General features: G+C 44.0%; 1 pseudogene; it reads left to right on the forward strand.

Annotated features, from left to right (window-relative positions):
• Positions 1-16,879: 16,879 nt before the first annotated feature.
• On the forward strand, positions 16,880-17,273 carry LOC125913335 (60S acidic ribosomal protein P1-like; annotated as a pseudogene).
• The last annotated feature ends 1,656 nt before the right edge of the window (positions 17,274-18,929 follow it).

An 18,929-nucleotide genomic window follows, 5' to 3' on the forward strand; every position in this document is an offset into this window, starting at 1 on the left:
TGTATTCTCTGTGCCTTAATTTATATATGTGTATATATATGTGTGTGTATACATATATTGTATACATACTATATATATATATATATATTATTTGAGAGAGAGAGAGCAGGGAAAAGAGACAGAAGGAGAGAGAGAGAGAGAGAGAGAGAGAGAGAGAGAGAGAATCTCAAGCAGGCTCCATGCCCAGTGCAGAGCCCAATTTAGGGCTCAATTCCACAACCCTGGGATCCTGACCCGAGCCGAAATCAAGAGTCGAACACTCAACTGACTGAGCCACCCAGTGCCTCTCTTCCTTAGTTTCTTAATAACATTTTCTTTTTTCTAGCTTACTTGATTGTAAGAATAGAGCATATAATATACATAACATACAAACTATGTGTCAATTGACTTATCAATGAGACTGCTGGCCAACAGTAGTCTATTAGTAGTAACGTTTTGGGGGAGTCAAAAGTTTTATATGGATTTTTGACTGGGCAGTGGGCTGGTGCCCCTAATCCCTGTGTTGTTCAAGGATCAGCTGTACTTACCATATTAAGATGTTTTTGCCCTACACATGGACTTAAAACAAGAACTTCTTCAACTGATCTTATGCTGCTATTGATGTGTTAATAGAAGATATTGTGTATAATTTAAGAAGCACTGTGAAGTCTTCCCAGCCCCCTTCCCTACCCAGAGACTTTGGCAAGGTCAGGCCATGCACTTTCCTTTGCTTCCAAATACCCTGAATATTGGATCATTAGTGTTTCCCATTCCTGCCCCTACTACACTCTGGGAAGCTTGAGGGTATAGCCTAGACCTGTTCTTTTTACTGTCAGCTCTACGCACTCAGTAGCTGGCACACAGTGGGTATTCAGCACAGATTTATTGTTGAATAAATGAATCAATGCAACAACTACATATTTATGTTATCTTCTCCTACCCACCCCCTTCTAGCATCACCTTCAACTTCTTTCTACTATGTATATATATTACACATTTTTTTCTGGCCTGACTTTTAATTCATTTTCTAATCTACCATTGAGCTCAAAACAAAAATATAAACTGTCAAATGTAGCCAGACAGCTGGCTTACATAGAGACCATAAAAAGGAACATGTAAGCAAAAATCAATCAGAAGTCTCCAGTACTGGGGGTCCTGGGTGGCTCAGTCAGTTAAGCATCTGACCCTTGATTTCAACTCAGGTCATGGTCTCACAGTTCATGAGCTCAAGCCCCGCATCAGGCTCTGCACTGACAGTGTGGAGCCTGCTTGGGATTCTCTCTCTCTACCCCCTTTCTCTGCCCCTACCCCACTTGCTCTCTGTCTCTCAAAATAAATAAATAAACTTAATTAAAAAATTGAAAAAAAAGAAGTCTCCAGTACTATACCAGGGAGAAGGTGGTCCCAGAGTGAACAGATAAGGCTAACTCTTTAAGTGCCCCTAACCCTAAGAGAGGACCAAGAAGGTGGTTGAGAATCAATTTTGTAGATAGACGCACCTGAACTTGAATGAATAAGGTGACCTCCCAAGTTTCTGCTTTACCACTAGTAAAATGGGGTTGATAACTAGCACCCTTCTCCTCCTAGGGCTCTTGCAGAGTCTGAGGCCATTCATGTCCAGTGCCTAGAACAATGAGAGAGCTTAATAAGTATTAGCTGTAGAAGAAGGGCTGGCCCTCCACAGTCGCCACCCACACCCACCCTTGACAACATCCCGAATCTGTGATCACAAAGCATTTAGTCTCTTGGTTGGACCTGAGAATTAATTCTGGGGACTGGTGAGGGATCTCTCCTTCTCCATGTGAATGTGTTTGCATTCTGGTTGATCAATCACTTCTAAAAGGACTTTCTCACTTTGAGGCTTGAACCTGAACTGACAGAATTCATGCACAGTCCCCAGACTTGTGGGGACTTTCCCTCTCCCCTCCCTCCAAACACACATATGAGATGCAGCCACCTGGAGAGAATCTGTCAGAAACAGCCAGGCATCTCCCACCATGCAAAGAGCAATAGCACTCATTTTCATCATGACCATCATCATCATCATCATCATCATCATAGGTTAATAGGGCACTTGTGCAGTAAGGACAAATGTGAGCCATAAATATAAGAATAATAATTTAAAGGAAATAAGATCATTCATTTTAGCCGTACTCTCCACTCTCCTGAGCTTCACTGAAATTATACAACCAAACAAGCAGCAGACAGACACTGGGTTGAACATGGTTACCAGAAAAACTCCCTGCCTTTGCTTTGTGATTGGCTGAGCGTCTCCTGAGGGCAGAGAGCTTTTTAAGCAGCTGGTGCAAATGGATGCCTTTCTGAAATTAACCAGTTGATGAATGTCACAGGCATCGGGCTCCATTCCAGGGTTGGGCCAGGCTGTGCTCAAACTGCGCGTTTCCCTCACAGCCTCCAGGGTCTATGACTAACAAGGAGATGAATGGTAACGATGGGGGGCAGGGAAGGGGGAGCAGTTAGAAGGGAACTACAAGATGCTTGGCCCTTGGGGGCTGGTGCCTCTCTCCCTTGTGCATCCTTGAATCCATGTGCAGGCCCTGCCGTGTCCACAGTTTCCGGACCCTCGTTCCCATAAGGCCTCAGTCCGGGAGGAGGGTACATGTCATTTATGCATGTGGTACAAAGACCCTGTCTTTTGAGCAGCACACTTCACCCTGTCCAGCTACTTACTGCGTGAACTTGTGCAGGCTAGTGCCCACTCTGAATTCGAGCTTCCTCATCTGCTTATAGAAAAACAAAGACCTGCTTTACATGGGCATTAACTATATATAAAAGCAGATTTTTACACCACCTGGAACATACTGGGTGCTCGGGAAATGGTATGTCGATTATTGTTACTTTTACTCTTACTAAAGGAGCCAAGAAGTTCTGAATACAGACTGTCAGAGACCAAAAGTGCTGTTAGAGACTTTTTTTCTCCTAATGGGTCCTTTTTCATTCATTCATTCATTCATTCATTCATTCATTCATATATATCATTGAAGTAGAGTTGACATACAAGGCAAATCCTTTTTAAAAAAGAAATATGGGTTTTGCCTATACTGAGGTGTTAATAATGCAAATTAGCATATCTAAGTTCTTTATTCTTGATCTGAAAAAGGTGAGAGGTTATAAGACTAGCTCTGTTTACACGGTGATGTTGCCTAAGGTTGAACCCATGCAAAGAGCATTGCGGGGGGGCCAAGATGCCAGGCTGGTCCTCGCTCTACCACTCTTCACTTGGCTCTGGCCAGGTCTCTCCTGTGACCTCGGTCTCCTCGTTTGCAAAACTAGAGGGTTCCATTTGATTGGTGGCAGATCCCAGGAGTGAAGAGGAGGAGGGGTTGGAAGAGCAGACCAGAGCTGAGTCTAGGCCAAAATACTGAAGGGAGAAGCAGAGCGCCAGTAAATCTGGTTATGAAGAGTAGTAGTTCCTGCTTCCCAAAGGACCTTGGGAAACCAGACTCAGTATCTCTGAGGCCACCTTGGAAATGTTACGGGACACTCCTGAGTAGGCAAAACTGTGTGTGCAACCGAAACAGGCAAAGGTTTTATAAGGCTAACCTGCCGCCCAGAGAAGGGATTAGATTTCAAAGCCCCTGAGTTTAGCCACATGCTGCACCTGTCTCCCTCTTTCTTTCTACTAACACAGGCTGCACCTCAAATACCTATTGACCATTAATTAACGGCCAGCAAATCAGCAAACCTGCTGGTACCACTATTCACAGCCTAAGAATTTGTGCAATGAATTGTATTCTTCTAAAGGGTTGTTAGCATATCCCAAGGCCAAGAGTTGAGCCTGGCAAGGTGATCTTTTAAAAATCTACTTACTATTCTGGCCACAGGCTCTGTTGCCTAGAAAAGTCCTTAATGAAAATGGTTAAATAAACAAGCAGTTGATCAACACAGACACAGTTTAGGAACACTGATGGACATCAGCTGGTTAGCGTGCATTTGCTATGACAAGTAGGTCCACCTAATTCTTGTCCCCATGTGTCCTTTTGGCTCTTGGCCCCTGCCATGGTGTAGTTGTGATGTGACCTATGCCGTTTCTCAAGTCCAGTTCCTCTGTGATGCAGAGCAAGTCTTGGAATCAGAAAACCCAGTTCCTACGCCCACTCTGCTGCTTACCTGCTGTGTGACATTGGGCACATATACCCCCTCTTAGCCTCAGCTACATCGTCTGCAAAATGGGCAATCACAACACCCTCCCAGGTGTTAAAAAACAAAACTGAAGGAAATTTGAACATCTAATTGGCTTTATTAAACAATTCGTTAACCAGGCAGCATTCTATCTGGCAAGTAGAAAGGCATACAAAATGGAAGGTTTCTATGGGAAGGCTGGTAAGGAAAGAAAGTTATAAGCAAAAGAAAAGAAAGGATTTGGGGCACCTGGGTGGCTCAGCTGGTTGAGTGGCCAGCTTCAGCTCAGGTTATAATCTTGTGATCCCAAGTCGGGCTCTGTGCTGACAGCTCAGAGCCTGGAGCCTACTTCGAATTCTGTGTCTCCCTGTCTCTCTGCCCTCCCCCATGCCTTCTCTCTCTCTCTCTCTCTCTCTCTGTCTCTCTCTTTCTCTCAAAATTAAATAAACATGAAAAGAAAAGAAGAGAAAAGAAAAGAAAGGAAAGGAAAGGAAAGAAAAGAAAAGAAAAGAAAAGAAAAGAAAAGAAAAAAGAAAAGAATTGTTCTAGGCCTTATTAGGTGAATTACCTCATCTTCCTTTGGGGGATGGAGAGGGCCCTTGTGACAGACCACCTCAGTGGTGTTCATCAGAAAATTCCTGACTGACATGGTAAGACATATTTCTGGGGAAGATGGGAACTACAAATAGGTTAGGTATTAGGCCCAGGGTTGGGCCTGGCCCAAGTGACGCCATTTTGGGCCTGTTGTTTTCTTTCTAACACAGGCTTGGTGTGAAGATCAGTCAAGGTCACCTACAGGAAAAAAACCCATCGCGGACTGTAGGGCTCTGTGGAACTGCGAGCTCCTTGAGGCCTGGTCAGTGATTCTGGGTTTTGTTGTATACAATGTCTAATGCGGTGGTTCTTAACCACATGAGAATCGTCCAGAGAGCTTTTAAAGAACACCAAGGCCTGGGCTCCACTCCCAGATATTCTCATTTAATTGGCTTTGGGTGGAGCCCTGACGTTGGTATTTTTAAAAGATCCCAGGTGATTCTCCTGGGCAGCTGGGGTTGAGAACTACCTTTGGCTCATAGCTGGGGGCTCAGTTCTGCTGGATGAATGAATGATGCTAATTATGACGTCCTCTCCCTGTCCTTTGGAGGAGCGTTCTTTGTACTGGATGGAAGGATGTTTCCTGTGTCATGTTACACTCAGGTGCCTGGCTATTTCTAGAACTGCTATGCAAGAGCGTTTAGACCTTCATGTTCAGAAGGTGCTCACAGTGACTAGCATGCTGGTGGGCAGCACCTCTGAAGGTGGGGGCGGGGTAGCCTCGAGGCTGCTGCGTGTGGCCACCGGACTAGCATCTTTGAGTGGCAGCTGGCCAGGCTTGTGGTAGGTGGGAGAGAACTGGGTTTCCCTGGCCGCCGATCTACACCTGCCAATTAGGTCAGGTCAGCCTCTGGCTGTGTTACAGGCTTTAGGAAGGTCTTGGAGGCTTTCCCATTGTTTACCTTGTGAAGACACTTCAGTCGGGTTTTTAATAGAACGACTCAACGTGAAATTAATTTCCTGGGCGAGCTGGCAGTGAAGCACACTGGTGTTAATACTCTACCTTTAGATTTTTTTTCACTTCAGCTTTTGACCCCTACTTCCTTCCAGGGAGAGTTCTTTTAGAGAATTCAATCAGCCTTAAGTATGCGTGCGTGCATGCGTGCGTGCGTTCCTGTGTGTCTTTCTCTCATACACCAAATACACCTTGTTTCGATGCATCACGTTAACTACAGATAGGCGTGTGGGAATTCCTTCTTCCTTTATCCCGCTTCTAGGCTTGGCCACTTTGAGCTTTCCTCCAGAATTCCTTCTAGATCCCTCGGTCAGGAGCAGTTATTCCCTTCAGAACTCCCGGCAACCTTCCCTTTATGGCACTTTCCATGGTTTCACCTTTTGCAAGCACCTCACAGAAAAAGGGCACAGTGAAAACACAGGCAGAGCTGAACTTAACCTCCAGCATTGCCACTTGCATGCTGGTAGGACTTGGACAAGTTAATTAACTTCTCTGGTCCTCAGTTTCCTCATCTCTAAAATCAAACCAAGGATGGGGCATCTGGGTGGCTCAGTCGGTTGAGTGTCTGACTTTGGCTTGGGTCATGATCTCATGGTTCATGAGTTCGAGCCCTATGTCAGCTCCATGCTGACAGCTCAGAGCCTGGAGCCTGCTTCAGATTCCGTGTCTCCCTCTCTCTCTGCCCCTCCAAATTCTGGGACACTGACAAGTAAGACACCCTCCTTCCTAGCCTCTTTGATAAATGTAAAATATATATACACATATATATCCTGTGGCTTTGCTTGTTACGTTTCTGTGTTATATAGTGCCGTTTACATACTTGGCCATGCAGCAGAGCATTATAAGCAGATGGGATCATCTGGGTTGATGACTGAAAGTTGCTTCCTGAGGGTGAGTTAGTCCAGAGAGGAACGAGTGCCTCGGCAAGAAGAGGAGAAAGGTCTGGGCATTTGACAAATGTTTACTAAGGCCTCTCAACAACGCCAACTTACCGACGTAACATGCTGCATGGCATATGGCAGGAGCACTATTACCCATAACACAGACCAGAACACTGATGTTCAGACAAGCTGGGCAATTTGACCGACCAGGGATTCTTGGCTCTAAAACCCACACCCTTGCCATTGTGTCACACTGAATTTTGAACCTGTGATAGATCTGTGATTGTCACTCACCAGCCAGTGGCCTTAATCTTTCTGAGGCTCCAATTTCCTCCCTTGCCTAAAGGGAGGGAGTGTTGGGCCACTAGGTGATGATGGCCGGTTCTCTGGGTTGGGTCTCGCTGACCGTCTGTACCTGTCACCGCTAGTCTCTGCAGCCCTCTAGCGGTGCCTTGCAGGATGCAGAATCGCTCCTTCCCTGCCCATTGCCATATTCACAAAGGGCAGATGCAGATTCCCAGGGCATCTGGAAGCGAGGTGTCCTAAGGCCTTCACTGATGACCAAGACAGATGAGACAGATGTCTCAAAGCAGCCCTAGAGACAGAGGTGAAGAGACTGGTTTCCAGAACGTTGTTATTTTTAAAAATTATTTGCTCCTGTTCTATGCTGAATCTGGAACTATCACTCACTCTTGAATGGTACAGAACGAAAATCTCGAATACGGGTTGAAATGTTCATTTTAAATTCACCTGTGAGAGGTACACACACCTGGCCTTGTTTGTACCCCACGGACTGTATGCCATCGGGCCATCTTGGCAGCCAGAAGGAGTGCCGAGAGGGCGCGTGGGAGCCAGCACACGTAGGTTCAAGGTCTGGCTCTGCCGTATGCGCACCAGACCTGTGACACCGCTGGTCAGTTTATCTCTCTGCACACGGAACTTCTCATCAACAAAATGAGGGTTTCGGAGGCAGAGCCCTTGCAAAGTCTGACATCTTATGCGTGTGTCTGGAGTTGCTTCTTCTTTAAAATGGCAGATTTTTACCACCCCATCCGATCTTTTACTTTGCTATTCTTGCCAATGGAAAGATGCTTTCTGAGAGCTGAGATAGACGGTGTTAGGTAAGGATGTTATTCAAGGCTATAAAGCAGAGTAAGGGGAACCAACATGGCCTCACGTACCATCCGCGTGCTGATGTCGCCCACATCTCCTCTGGACCTTTTTTCCCTGAAATCCAGGCCTACCACCTACCTGTCTACTCCACATGGCAGTCGGACAGATGTTTCAAATGTAACATGGCCAAACAGAGCTACTGATTCTGCACTCCAAATACATTTCCCCATCTCAGCCTTCCTCACTTTAGCAAATGGAACCACCATCTACTTAGATACTCTGAAGGCTCTATTTGATCCCTTTCTCTCACTCATATCTCTGCATCTAGGGCTTCAATAAACCCTTTGGCTCTACCTGCAAAATACATCTCAAAGCTGACACAGCCACAGCCTTTTAACTGGTCTCACACTTTCATAATTTCCCTATAACCCATCCTCCATCGCAATCATTCACAAAACCAGAGCAGGTCGCATCACGCCCTTGCTTCAACCCAGCTAGCCGCTTTGCCTTTGCACATAGAATTGAATCTGAAGGCCTTACTGTTGTTCCCCCAGTGTCAGCCCATCCAGCCCCGCCACTCTTGCCAGCTTCCCCTTCCTCCCCTTGCCCATCACTCACCTCATGTGGTTCTTCCTACCCTCGCCTTCCTCTGTCCTGTAGGTACCCAAGTCTTTCTCTTCTTGTGGCCTGTGTGGGCTTCTCTGCCTTAGATTCTCCTCCCATAGATTTTTCTTTTTCACCATCAGTATCACCTCTCCATCTCTCAAACATGGCCTCCTCTGAGCAGCCAGCCCTGGCCACGTCACTGAAATACCTTAGTCACATCCCCACACGTAATGTTCTTTCTAGCCCTTATGCAGGCCTGATATTATGTTATTTATTTGTTTAGGAGTTAACAGGACTCTCCACCCTAGCCTAATCCCCTTTAGGTGAGCTAACATACTCCTCTTCTTCACCAGTGATTCCCCAGAGCCTTGAATTGTGCCTGTCACAAAGTAGGTGTTCAAAAATATTTGATGAGGGGCTAACCAACAAGCTGATGGTCACAGTTGCTTTGCTAACTCTTTGTCTTTTTAATTTTTTTAAACGTTTATTTTTGAGAGAGAGAGACAGAGCACAAGTGGGGGAGGGGCAGAGAGAGAGAGAGAGAGAAAGAGAGAGACACAGAATCTGAAGTAGGCTCCAGGCTCTGGGCTTTCAGCACAGAGCCTGACACGGGGCTTGAACCCATGAACCACAAGATCGTGACCTGAGCTGAAGTCAGACGCTTAACTGACTGAGCCACACAGGCACCCCTTGCTTCACTAACTCTTTACACAGTTGGGTTCATCACTCCAGCATGTGCTTTGTCCTCCAGAGGAAAAAAAAAATGTCCAATCATGGCACCTTGGCCCCATTCTCTAGTCTTTTTTTTTCCCCCTTTCTCCACTGCAAAGAGAAGCTAAGAGTTTTTTATTTCATTAACGATTAAGGGTATACTAATATCTGAAAATACTGAATTATTTCAGACATACAGTTACAAGAGTCAGACAACAAATAGAAAAGGGGTCAGGAACCAACATGCTGAGATCACCCGTCTGCATCGTACATTAAAATCCATGATAAATAGTTCTCCGATTATTCTTAGAAAAATACTAGACACGTTAAAGGCTGGAAAGCTTTGCTTTAAAACAACCTGTATGTACAGGATAAGCTTAAACCTTCAAAATCAAGCTAAAAACTGGCAAAGTAAAACAAATGAGAAAAAGTGGTGGGGCACCTGGGTGGCTCAGTGGGTTAAGCCTCCGACTTTCGGCTCAGGTCATGATCTCGCAGTTTGTGGGTTTGAGCCCCGCGTCGGACTATGTGCTGACAGCTCAGAGCCTGGAGCTTGCTTTGGATTCTGTGTGTTTCTCTCTCTCTGCCCCTTCCCTGCTCGTGCTGTCTCTCTCTCTCTCAAAAATAAACATTAAAACAATTTTTTTTAAGTGGTGAGGCACCCCCTACACATTAACTTGTATCAGACGCCCCATTTTCTAGTCTTAACTGAACGCACTTTCCCAGAAAACCCGCCCTGGGCTGGCAGAGATGGAAGCAGTGAGGGAGAGGATATATGTGTGCATGGTGAGTGTGTATTCACGTGTTCCCCACATGTGTGTTGGGTGGATGGGGCTGGGATTTCATTTCAAAGTTGAGCGTGGTTAATGATTTTCAGTTGCCTCATCCACTACTCTGAGCCTAATTTAGTGTAAATAAAGCACCAGGTGGCAGCAGGGAAGTATTACCACATTTTCTTCCCAGTGAATTGCCTGCTGTATGAAATGGACAATTAGCTACAATCCCTGCACTAAGAGCTTGCAACCCATGGATGGATTGTCCTCACACAAGGGTCTATATTTTCATTATCAAAAACGTACATGCTGAACGCCCTTCTCTACAAGATATTAGGCAAGGACTGTAGAATCTCAGCAGACCAGGGTATGCCTTGCTTTGTGGAGATAACAGGAATGTAGATGGCTTCACAAGCCCGTAGCAAGTAAAGGCATGGCCTGGGGTGCGGGGACGGCTCAGTCGGTTGAGTGTCTGACTTCCACTCAGGTCATGATTTCGAGGTTCGTGAGTTTGAGCCCCAAGTCAGGCTCTGTGCTGACAGCTCAGAACCTGGAACCTGCTTTGGATTCTGGGTCTCCCCTCTCTGTCCCTCCCCCGGTTGGGCTCTGACTCTCTCTCTCTCTCTCTCAAAAATAAATAAACGTTAAAAAAATTTTTTTTAAGTAAAGGAATGGTCATGTATTGCAATTATCTGTTGTCTTGCTGTTTAGTTTATTGTTCATTCCCTCTTCTAGACTGAAAGTCCCTGGAGGGCAGGGATCAAGTCTTTCATCTTTGGACTCTCAAAGTCTTGGCAGAGAGCTTATCACATCACAGGGGCTTAATAAATAGTTGTTGAAAACATGAGAAAAAAAGTTAAAAAAAAACAAAAAGAAGAAGGAAAAACAATGAACATTATACAGACATAAGTTAGGTGCATGCCTTGCACGAAATATCTGAGTTGCATGCTCTTAATCCCAGTTTACGGTCATGTTTCTTTTTCTCCTCTTCGAGAAAAGGCAAGAATCCTACCATGCCTGACTTGGGTGGAATATTGGTCATTTAGAGTTCTCCAGATCAGGAAATCCAGTTGAAGTCGTGAGATTGCTAGCCAGAGAAGATCCTCAAGATATATTCTCACTTAGCTGCTTAGCACTATCCACCATTCTTCTAGCTAAAGAGCATTGGTGTGCACCTGGAGACCATATCCTGAGTTTTCAATCTTTAGCATCTTAGTATCTTTATTATCACCCACATGATGAAAGACAAAGGGCATGCATCTTATTTCTCCCCACCTGAGCTTCCCTTGGGATTCCTTCTCACGAAGTTCCCTTCATGTGTTTTCCATGTCAATCCCCGAGCTGCCCAGCAGAGGGGGTCCTGGAGTATGTTTTCCCTCCCTGGATGGAGAGGTGGTGGAATGGGACAGAGACGGCTGACAGGCTTCAAAAAGAGGAAAGGCAAACAGGAAGAGAGCCCCAAGCCAGACACAGCCATGGTCCCTGGCAAGAGGAGGACACCGGGAAGAAGGGACTTGAGGGTGTCTTGAGGCAGGTTAAAGCAGGGGGCAGCTTTCTGTATGCCACCTGCCTAAGCCTGTGAGTTCAGATCACAATTCAGATTAGATTTGTATTCTGTTCAATTTCATTCCTAAATATGGTTTAAATGCTTTTCTTTTTTTAAGTTTATTTATTCTGAGAGAGAGAGAGGGGGTGTGTGTGCACATGCACGGGGGAGAGGGACAGAGAGAAAGAGGGAGAGAGAGAGAGAGAGAGAGAGAGAGAGAGAGAGAATCCCAAGCAGGCTCTGCACTGTCAGCACAGAGCCCGACATGGGACTTGAACTCATGAACTGTGAGATCATGACCCGAGCCGAAGTCAAGAGTCAGACGCTTAGCCAACTGAGCCCCCTGTGAGCCCCAATATGGCTTAAATTCTAAGGAGAGAACCACTCCTATATATCCTCTCTGTCCCCAAATCCAGTTCCTCCTCCAGTCCAGGGAGTCTGAATTCCAACATCCTTTAGGTGAGAGGGAAAGTCTTTCTTCCACAATAATGCATTAAAAGTCTTAAAACTGCCAACAGAGGTAGCACATTGGTGTGAATGAATGTCAAAACATACCCAATAGCTCCTTTCCTGTATTGTCTGAGGGCAGGGGAGGGAGCCATAGGGGAGAAAAGCAGGAACTGGAAACTCCAGCCAACCGATTTCTCATCCTCCCTGTTGCCAAGAAAAGAGTCTGTGGACCAACTCTCTGCAAAAATCAATGTAGGCATTTCAGCAGCACTCAGTCTCTACTTTCCCTTAATCTGTTCTACTTTTATAATCACGTCTAAAAATGAATACAAGCGTTTTCTGAATTATAGATGATTCTCTTAAAAACTGAATATGGCCTCCTAGTTTGGGTACCTGGTTTTGTATCTGCCTGAGATCATATTCCTGTCAAGTGAAAGCCAAATAATGCCTCCAGATCATCTGTAGATGAAGTTTTCTGCTAGTTCAGGAAAATACAAGCGCTGGGAGAAGTGTCATCACTACCACATGACAGAAAAATACAGGAAGGTCAAACCTGGAAGCATCTGTGCACATCAGTGAGCACCACATTTGAATGCTACTCCTATTTTAAGTGTTTGCCTTGTATTCTTTGTTCATACTAACTTACTACATACAGTTCAATAGCAGAAAATAAATCAATAATTTGCTTAAAAGAGTGTTTTAAAAATACACTATTTTATATGGGAGGGGTGCACCCTGGCATTGATTGACCCATCCCAAAACAAATATGTGGTTAAACGAGTTCCATTTCTTAAAAAGAAATTTATCAGCAATGATTTGATGGTTCAAGTGCAAGTCTACTGTGCACAAAGCCAAAAAAATCAAGTTAATAATAAGATTTTATGTCTTTATCGATAAACTCCACACTGGCGATTTCGCTTAAGCAAAGCAGTACTACATGTCACATTAACTTAATGTGGTCAATTGGAATTTTATTGGGTTTGCTTATATTTAATTTGTAAACTGATTTGGTTTTATAGTTGCTTATATAAGAGCTATAAGTGCAAGGAGTGGAGTTTACACCTATTTTTATGATTGTACATACTTCTGTTATTTTATAATACAGTCATCTAAGTCAATGTTTTATCTTTTATTTTTTAAATGTTTATTTATTTTGAGAGAGAGAGAGAGAGAGCTGGGGAAGGACAGAGAGAAGGAGAGAGAGAATCCCAAGCAGGCTCCTAGCTGTCAGCACAGAGCTGACGCTGGGCTCAAACTCATGAACTGCAAGATTGTGACCTGAGCCAAAATCAAGAGTCAGACACTTAACCGAGTGAGCCACCCAGGCGTCCCTAAGGCAATATTTTATAGGTCATATAATAGTTAAGTTTGAGATATACTTTCTGGACGAGATTTCCCAAAGATCGTCTTATGGAATGCTAGTCCCAGAAAAGAAGCAACCACAATAAAATGCATTTGTTAACCAATAAGTTTAGGAAATGCACTACAGCATTTCTACAGCTCCCTTTTGGGAATTTATAGTACATGTTAGCATACTTTTACATGAGAAAACTGTTTAGTTATGCCTGCAGCTTTCCAAAATTATTTGACTACATGAAACTATTTTTTCATGGAATAATCACTAGGATCTTATGAAGTTCTCCAGAGCACAGTAATGAAGAATTGTTCTAGACTAGAGAAAAGCAGATCACACACTTTTCACTGAGGAGATAAACAAGCTAACCAAGTCAGAAGCTTTGACAGGGATGTGGCTGCAGGAGATGAGAGGAATTAAAAAACAGAAATGTTTTCTTCTGTGAATGCTAATGATTCCTATAAGGAAGTTTCGGAAGGTTGGGAACATACTGAGTTTCCAGGGCAGCTGTGTGGGCTGCTGTCCCATCTATAGACAAACCTGATGAGGACCACTTGTAGAAGAGAGAGACAGCATACACAGGGATGCTTTCTTCAGTGTGGCCTGAATGAGTAGACACTGGTGAAAGTTACTACAGAGCAGATTTCCCAGATGTCCAATGACTACATACACATGCGCTGTCCCTGAGCAGCTCAGACAAAAGCTGAATGGCGATGTGGATACAATTCAAGTATCAATTCAGTGTTTGGGCTCAATGGCTTTTAACCTTGAGGTTCTATGAGTCAACTCATTTGTGATCAAAACTGAGATATGTACCCAAGATAACAATGTACCCTACAGGATCCTAAGAACCGTTAAGTGATACCCTGTCCAAGCGTGTTATGTGTATTAAAACGACTCCTCAAATCCTTCCAACAACACGATGAAGGAGGCGCTGATTTTTACAGATGCGCCCCATTTGACAGCTGAATAGCTGTGATGAGGAAACAGTCATGCTCATCACTGTCCCTTTAAACTAATGACCACAGACCTCAAGTGGGCATTAATGCTGTCCAGCTATCAGACTGCATTCCCTTCCATTAACTCTTCTCTCCTCAGATTTCCAGCATCTCCCTAGTCCTCACTCTCAGCCGATCCTGGTACTTCCTATGTCACAGAGAAAACTGGAGTAATCAAAGGAACTTCACCATACTCCTACCAACTTCCATGTATTCTGTCTCCTGACTGTTCCTCCAACTGAAGGACCTACTCTCCCAACTAGAACAACACCCCCACCTGTACACTGGGTCCCACACCCTATCGCCTACTCAAGGCCATCACTCAGCGTTATCCCCTCTTCTTCCACATTATCGATTGTCCTGTGTGGCCATTTTCATCCTATGCATTGTTATTTCTCTTATCTTTGAAAAACTTTCTTGCCGGGGCACCTGGGTGGCTCAGTTGGTTAAGTGTCCGACTTGGGCTCAGGTCATGATCTCATGGTCCATGAGTTCGACCCCCGCATCAGGCTCTGTGCTGACAGCTCAGAGCCTGGAGCCTGCTTCAGATTCTGTGTCTCCCTCTCTCTCTGACCCTCCGCCATTCATGCTCTGTCTTTCTCTGTCTCAAAAATAAATAAACATTAAAAAAAAAAGAAAAACTTTCTTGCCTTTCTTAACGCCATTTCCCTTTCAGCGGCACCCCATTTCTTTGCTTCCCTTTATAGCCAATGCTTCAATCAGCTACTTGTTAATGCTTCCAGTTCCTCTCTTCCCATTCTCTCATAAACTGACTCCAATCAGGCTTTCACCCCCCACTATGCTACTCAGACTGCCTTTGTCAAGGTCACCAGCTGCCACATGGCTGAATCCAATAGGCACATCTTAGTCCTCTCCCCTGACCTATCTACAGCATTTGCAACGATTGGTCATTTCCTCCTCCTGGGAACACCTTCTGCACTTGGCTTCCTGGTCACATACTCTTAGCTTTCTTCTTCCCTCAATGGCTGCTCCTTCTCCATTATTTTGGCTGGTTCCTCTACTTCCTCTCAGACTTCTTCACTGGAAGTGCTCCAAGGTCCAGGTTTTGAACTACTTATTTTCTAATACCTCTGGTCATCTCACCTAGTGTTATGGTTTTAGAATGTCATCTAAATGCTGTTGACCCCAAATTTGTCTCTGGCCCACACCATTCTCTTGAGCTCCAAGCTCTTATACCCCACTGGCTGCTTGATATCTCCACTTGAATGTCATATAGACATCTCAAATGTCTCCAGATCTTTTGCAATGAATGAGATGATGCACTCCCCTTTCAGAACTGAGGCTCCCATTCCACTAGCTCACAGCAAAGCCCCTGCCTAGGAATTGCTCTCAGCTGAAAGGAGCTGTCTTGCCTGATTGGAGTTTCCGTCCAATGCTTCCTTCCAGCTTCCTTCCAATGCCTGCTTGATGTGGGAGGTACAAAGACCTGGTCCCCTTGCCTCAATTTGAGACAGCTTTTTTTTTTTTTGAGAGACAGAGACAGAGCGCGAGTGGGGGAGGGGCAGAGAGAGAAGGAGACACAGAATCAGAAGCAGGCTCCAGACTCTGAGCTGTCAGCACAGAGCCCGATGTGGGGTTCGAACCCATGAACCCACAAGGTCATAACCTGAGCTGAAGTCGGACAGTTAACCAACTGAGCCACCCAGGTGCCCCTGAGACAACTCTTAAGAGTCATTCAGCTCCACATGGGATCAACTGAGGCCTCTGTCAAACCTGGATCATTTCTCCCTCTGTCCAACCCACTTCTACTCCTGTTACAGGTGGGGTCTTGCAAAGCTAATCCCTGTCTCAGATCTCTTTCCCAGGGAATATGGATAAAAGAGTAAATATTGAGACTGTTCCTAGGAAACAGACTCTAAAAACGGATTTCAGAACTGGATCACCAGCCCTTTGGCTGGGTATGAAAGCCTTATTACTGGTGGTTGGTGGAGTCTGTGGTATAGTGGTTTTTAAAGCTATCATCATTAATTGTTCTACCAGCAATTGAGAGGGGTGTTGATCTCTGCTATACTTGTGGACTTATCTACTCCTCCATTCAGTTCTATCAGTTTTTTATGTTCTGTTATTAAATGAATACAGTTAGGCTTGTTATATCTTCTTGAGATATGATAACCTTCTATCATTACAAATATCCCTCTTTAATCCTGGTTATGTATCTTATTCCGAAGTATACTTTGTTTCCCTTAGTCTTGTTTAGTGATGTGAGTCAGTAAGTTTCACTTTTAGTCTCAGTCATATTTCCATATGCTTCTTTTCTTCTTCCTTGTTCAGGGCCCCGTTTAGATATACCTACCCTGAGAAGCTTCTGAAGACAGAATTTGTTATTACCTCCATTCATGTCGAGCATGGAATTTATTGAGCACAGATTGCATGTGTTTGTTTTAATTGTATTGAGCATGGAGTTTGTATGTATTAGCTTTAATTATGGATTGGCTGCTCATGGGTCAGACATGTATCTATTGTCCAAAATATGTGTGTGGGAGTGCAGTGGGAGGGATGATATAACATGACTGTACAGGGCTACTCCTTAGTTAGGGGCCTATGGATGTCTCCCTCCCTTAATGAAAAGTAGACAACATATATATCATTGATGACTAAATATATGATGAACCTAAACTATAAGATGATTCCCCTATAAGATTTACCCATGTTGCTTTTTCCCCAGCTGCTGTTAAGGTGCTCAATCCTTCCAGGGAATCGAAGGACGCACTGGGGTGAGGCCCTCACTTGATTCTGCTCAGCCCTCACCCGCACCATGGCCTCCCTCTCAGAGCTCACCTGCACCTACTTGACCCTCATCATGCACGGCTATGATGTGATGGTCACAGAGGCCAAGATCAATGCCCTCATTAAGGCAGCAGGTGTAAATGTTGAACCTTTCTGGCCAGGCTTGCTTGCAAAGGCCCTGGCCAGTATCAACACTGGGGCCTCATCCTCTATGTAGGGGCTGGTCAACCTGCCCCAGCAGCTGATGCTGCACCAGCAAAAGGTCCTGCTCCCTCCACCAGGGCTGCCCTGCCGCCACCTAGGAGAAGAAAGTGGAAGCAAAGAAAGAAGAATCAGAGGAGTCTGATGATGACGTATGCTTTGGTTTCTCTGGCCAAGCCTCTTCTGTAACCTGTTCAATAAAAAGTCGAACTATTTTTTAAAAAGCCTTATCCATGTTGACGCATGTAGCTCTAGCTTGTGCACATCCTGCTTAATAGTGCATTATATGAATACACTCTAATTTATCCATATTTTGGTAGATATTCATATAGAATATGCCTTTCAAACTGGTATTTAAAATGCTTGTTTATTCTGCCATACAACAAATAAAATAGTGAGGTCATACTTTTAGAAAGAAGTACTAAATGTATGAATTTCTCTCTCTTCTCTCACCATTTCCATCAGGGATAGCTCTTGCATATCTAAATATTATAATTTGTTTGATACCATTTAAAGCTAAGTAGTCTTCCCCCACCTGAAGTGCTTGGTAGTTCAGAATAAAATAATTAAGAGTGGGCTGTAACATGAGACTTTGCAGATATCCTTCTTTTCTGAGTGGGAGTATTGCAAGAGAAATGAAAAAGATGTCCATGGAATACTTATACACAAATGTTTATAGCAGTTTTTTTCATAGTAGACCCAACTGGAAATGACCCAAATTTCTATCAACAAAGTGAATGGATAAACATATTGTGGGATATTTATACAATGGAATACTAATTTGAATTAAAACGTAAAATTATTGTTAACAGAATCTCAAAAACTGTTTTGTTTGTTTCTTTTTTAGAGACAGTGCATGAGCAGGGGAGAGGGGCAGAGAGAGAGAGAGAGATAATTGATCCCATGATCCTGGGATCATGACCCGAGCTGCAACCAAGAGTCTGATGTTCAACCAACTGAGCCACTCAAACGTCCCTGGTCGTATTTGGAAGATAACACCTTCACTAGGTTGTGAAAACTAAGCCAAGTGAAAAGGGGAGTGGGTTAGGGTAAGGCGTGGTTATATTAAACCAGCAAGAACAGGTTTTTGAGGAAGGAACATTTGAAGGAAGATCTTTAGAATGAGAATGAGCCAGACATAAAAAGAGCTAGGGGCAAGTACTTTGGGTTAAAGCAGCAGCAAGTGCAAAAGCCTGGCCACAGGAAAGGTCATGCTTTGTTGAAGAAGGGAGACCCCTTGTGGCTGAAGAGAAGACAATGAGCTAGGTGGAGAGCTGGTATGAGATTAGGCTAGAGACAGAGGCAGGAACTAGATTATGTACAGCTCTACAACCCACGGTAAGGCATATACTTTTGAAATCAGCTTCATAGGGGTACAATATGTAATATTATATATATTATAAATATATATGATTTACTTATGTATTGGGGTAAAATATATATTATATATCGGGGATAATATGTATTATTTATTTGTTATATATAATTTATTTATATATCATATATTGAGGCATCATATGTATTATATACGATAATACATATATGTGTGTATGTGTGTATGTATACACACACATGTATATATATAAATAAGCTCTAGGCCCAACGTGGGGGTTGAACTCATGACCCAAGATCAAGAGTCACATGCTCTACAAACTAAACCAATGAGGTGCCCCTAGGATATAATGTATATTATATATTCATTTTACATATAATAAAAGCACTCATTTTGAAGTATACAGTTTAGTGGGGTTAATTAACAATGTCAAATATGGTTACCTCACATAACCACAATCAAGATCCAAATAAAGAACATTTCCAGTACCCAGAGTATCTTCTTCTTCTTCTTCTTCATCTTCTTCAGTTTCTTTTGTAAGCTT

This window comes from Panthera uncia (genome assembly GCF_023721935.1).
Source record: "Panthera uncia isolate 11264 chromosome C1 unlocalized genomic scaffold, Puncia_PCG_1.0 HiC_scaffold_4, whole genome shotgun sequence".
NCBI classification, from domain to species: domain Eukaryota; kingdom Metazoa; phylum Chordata; class Mammalia; order Carnivora; family Felidae; genus Panthera; species Panthera uncia.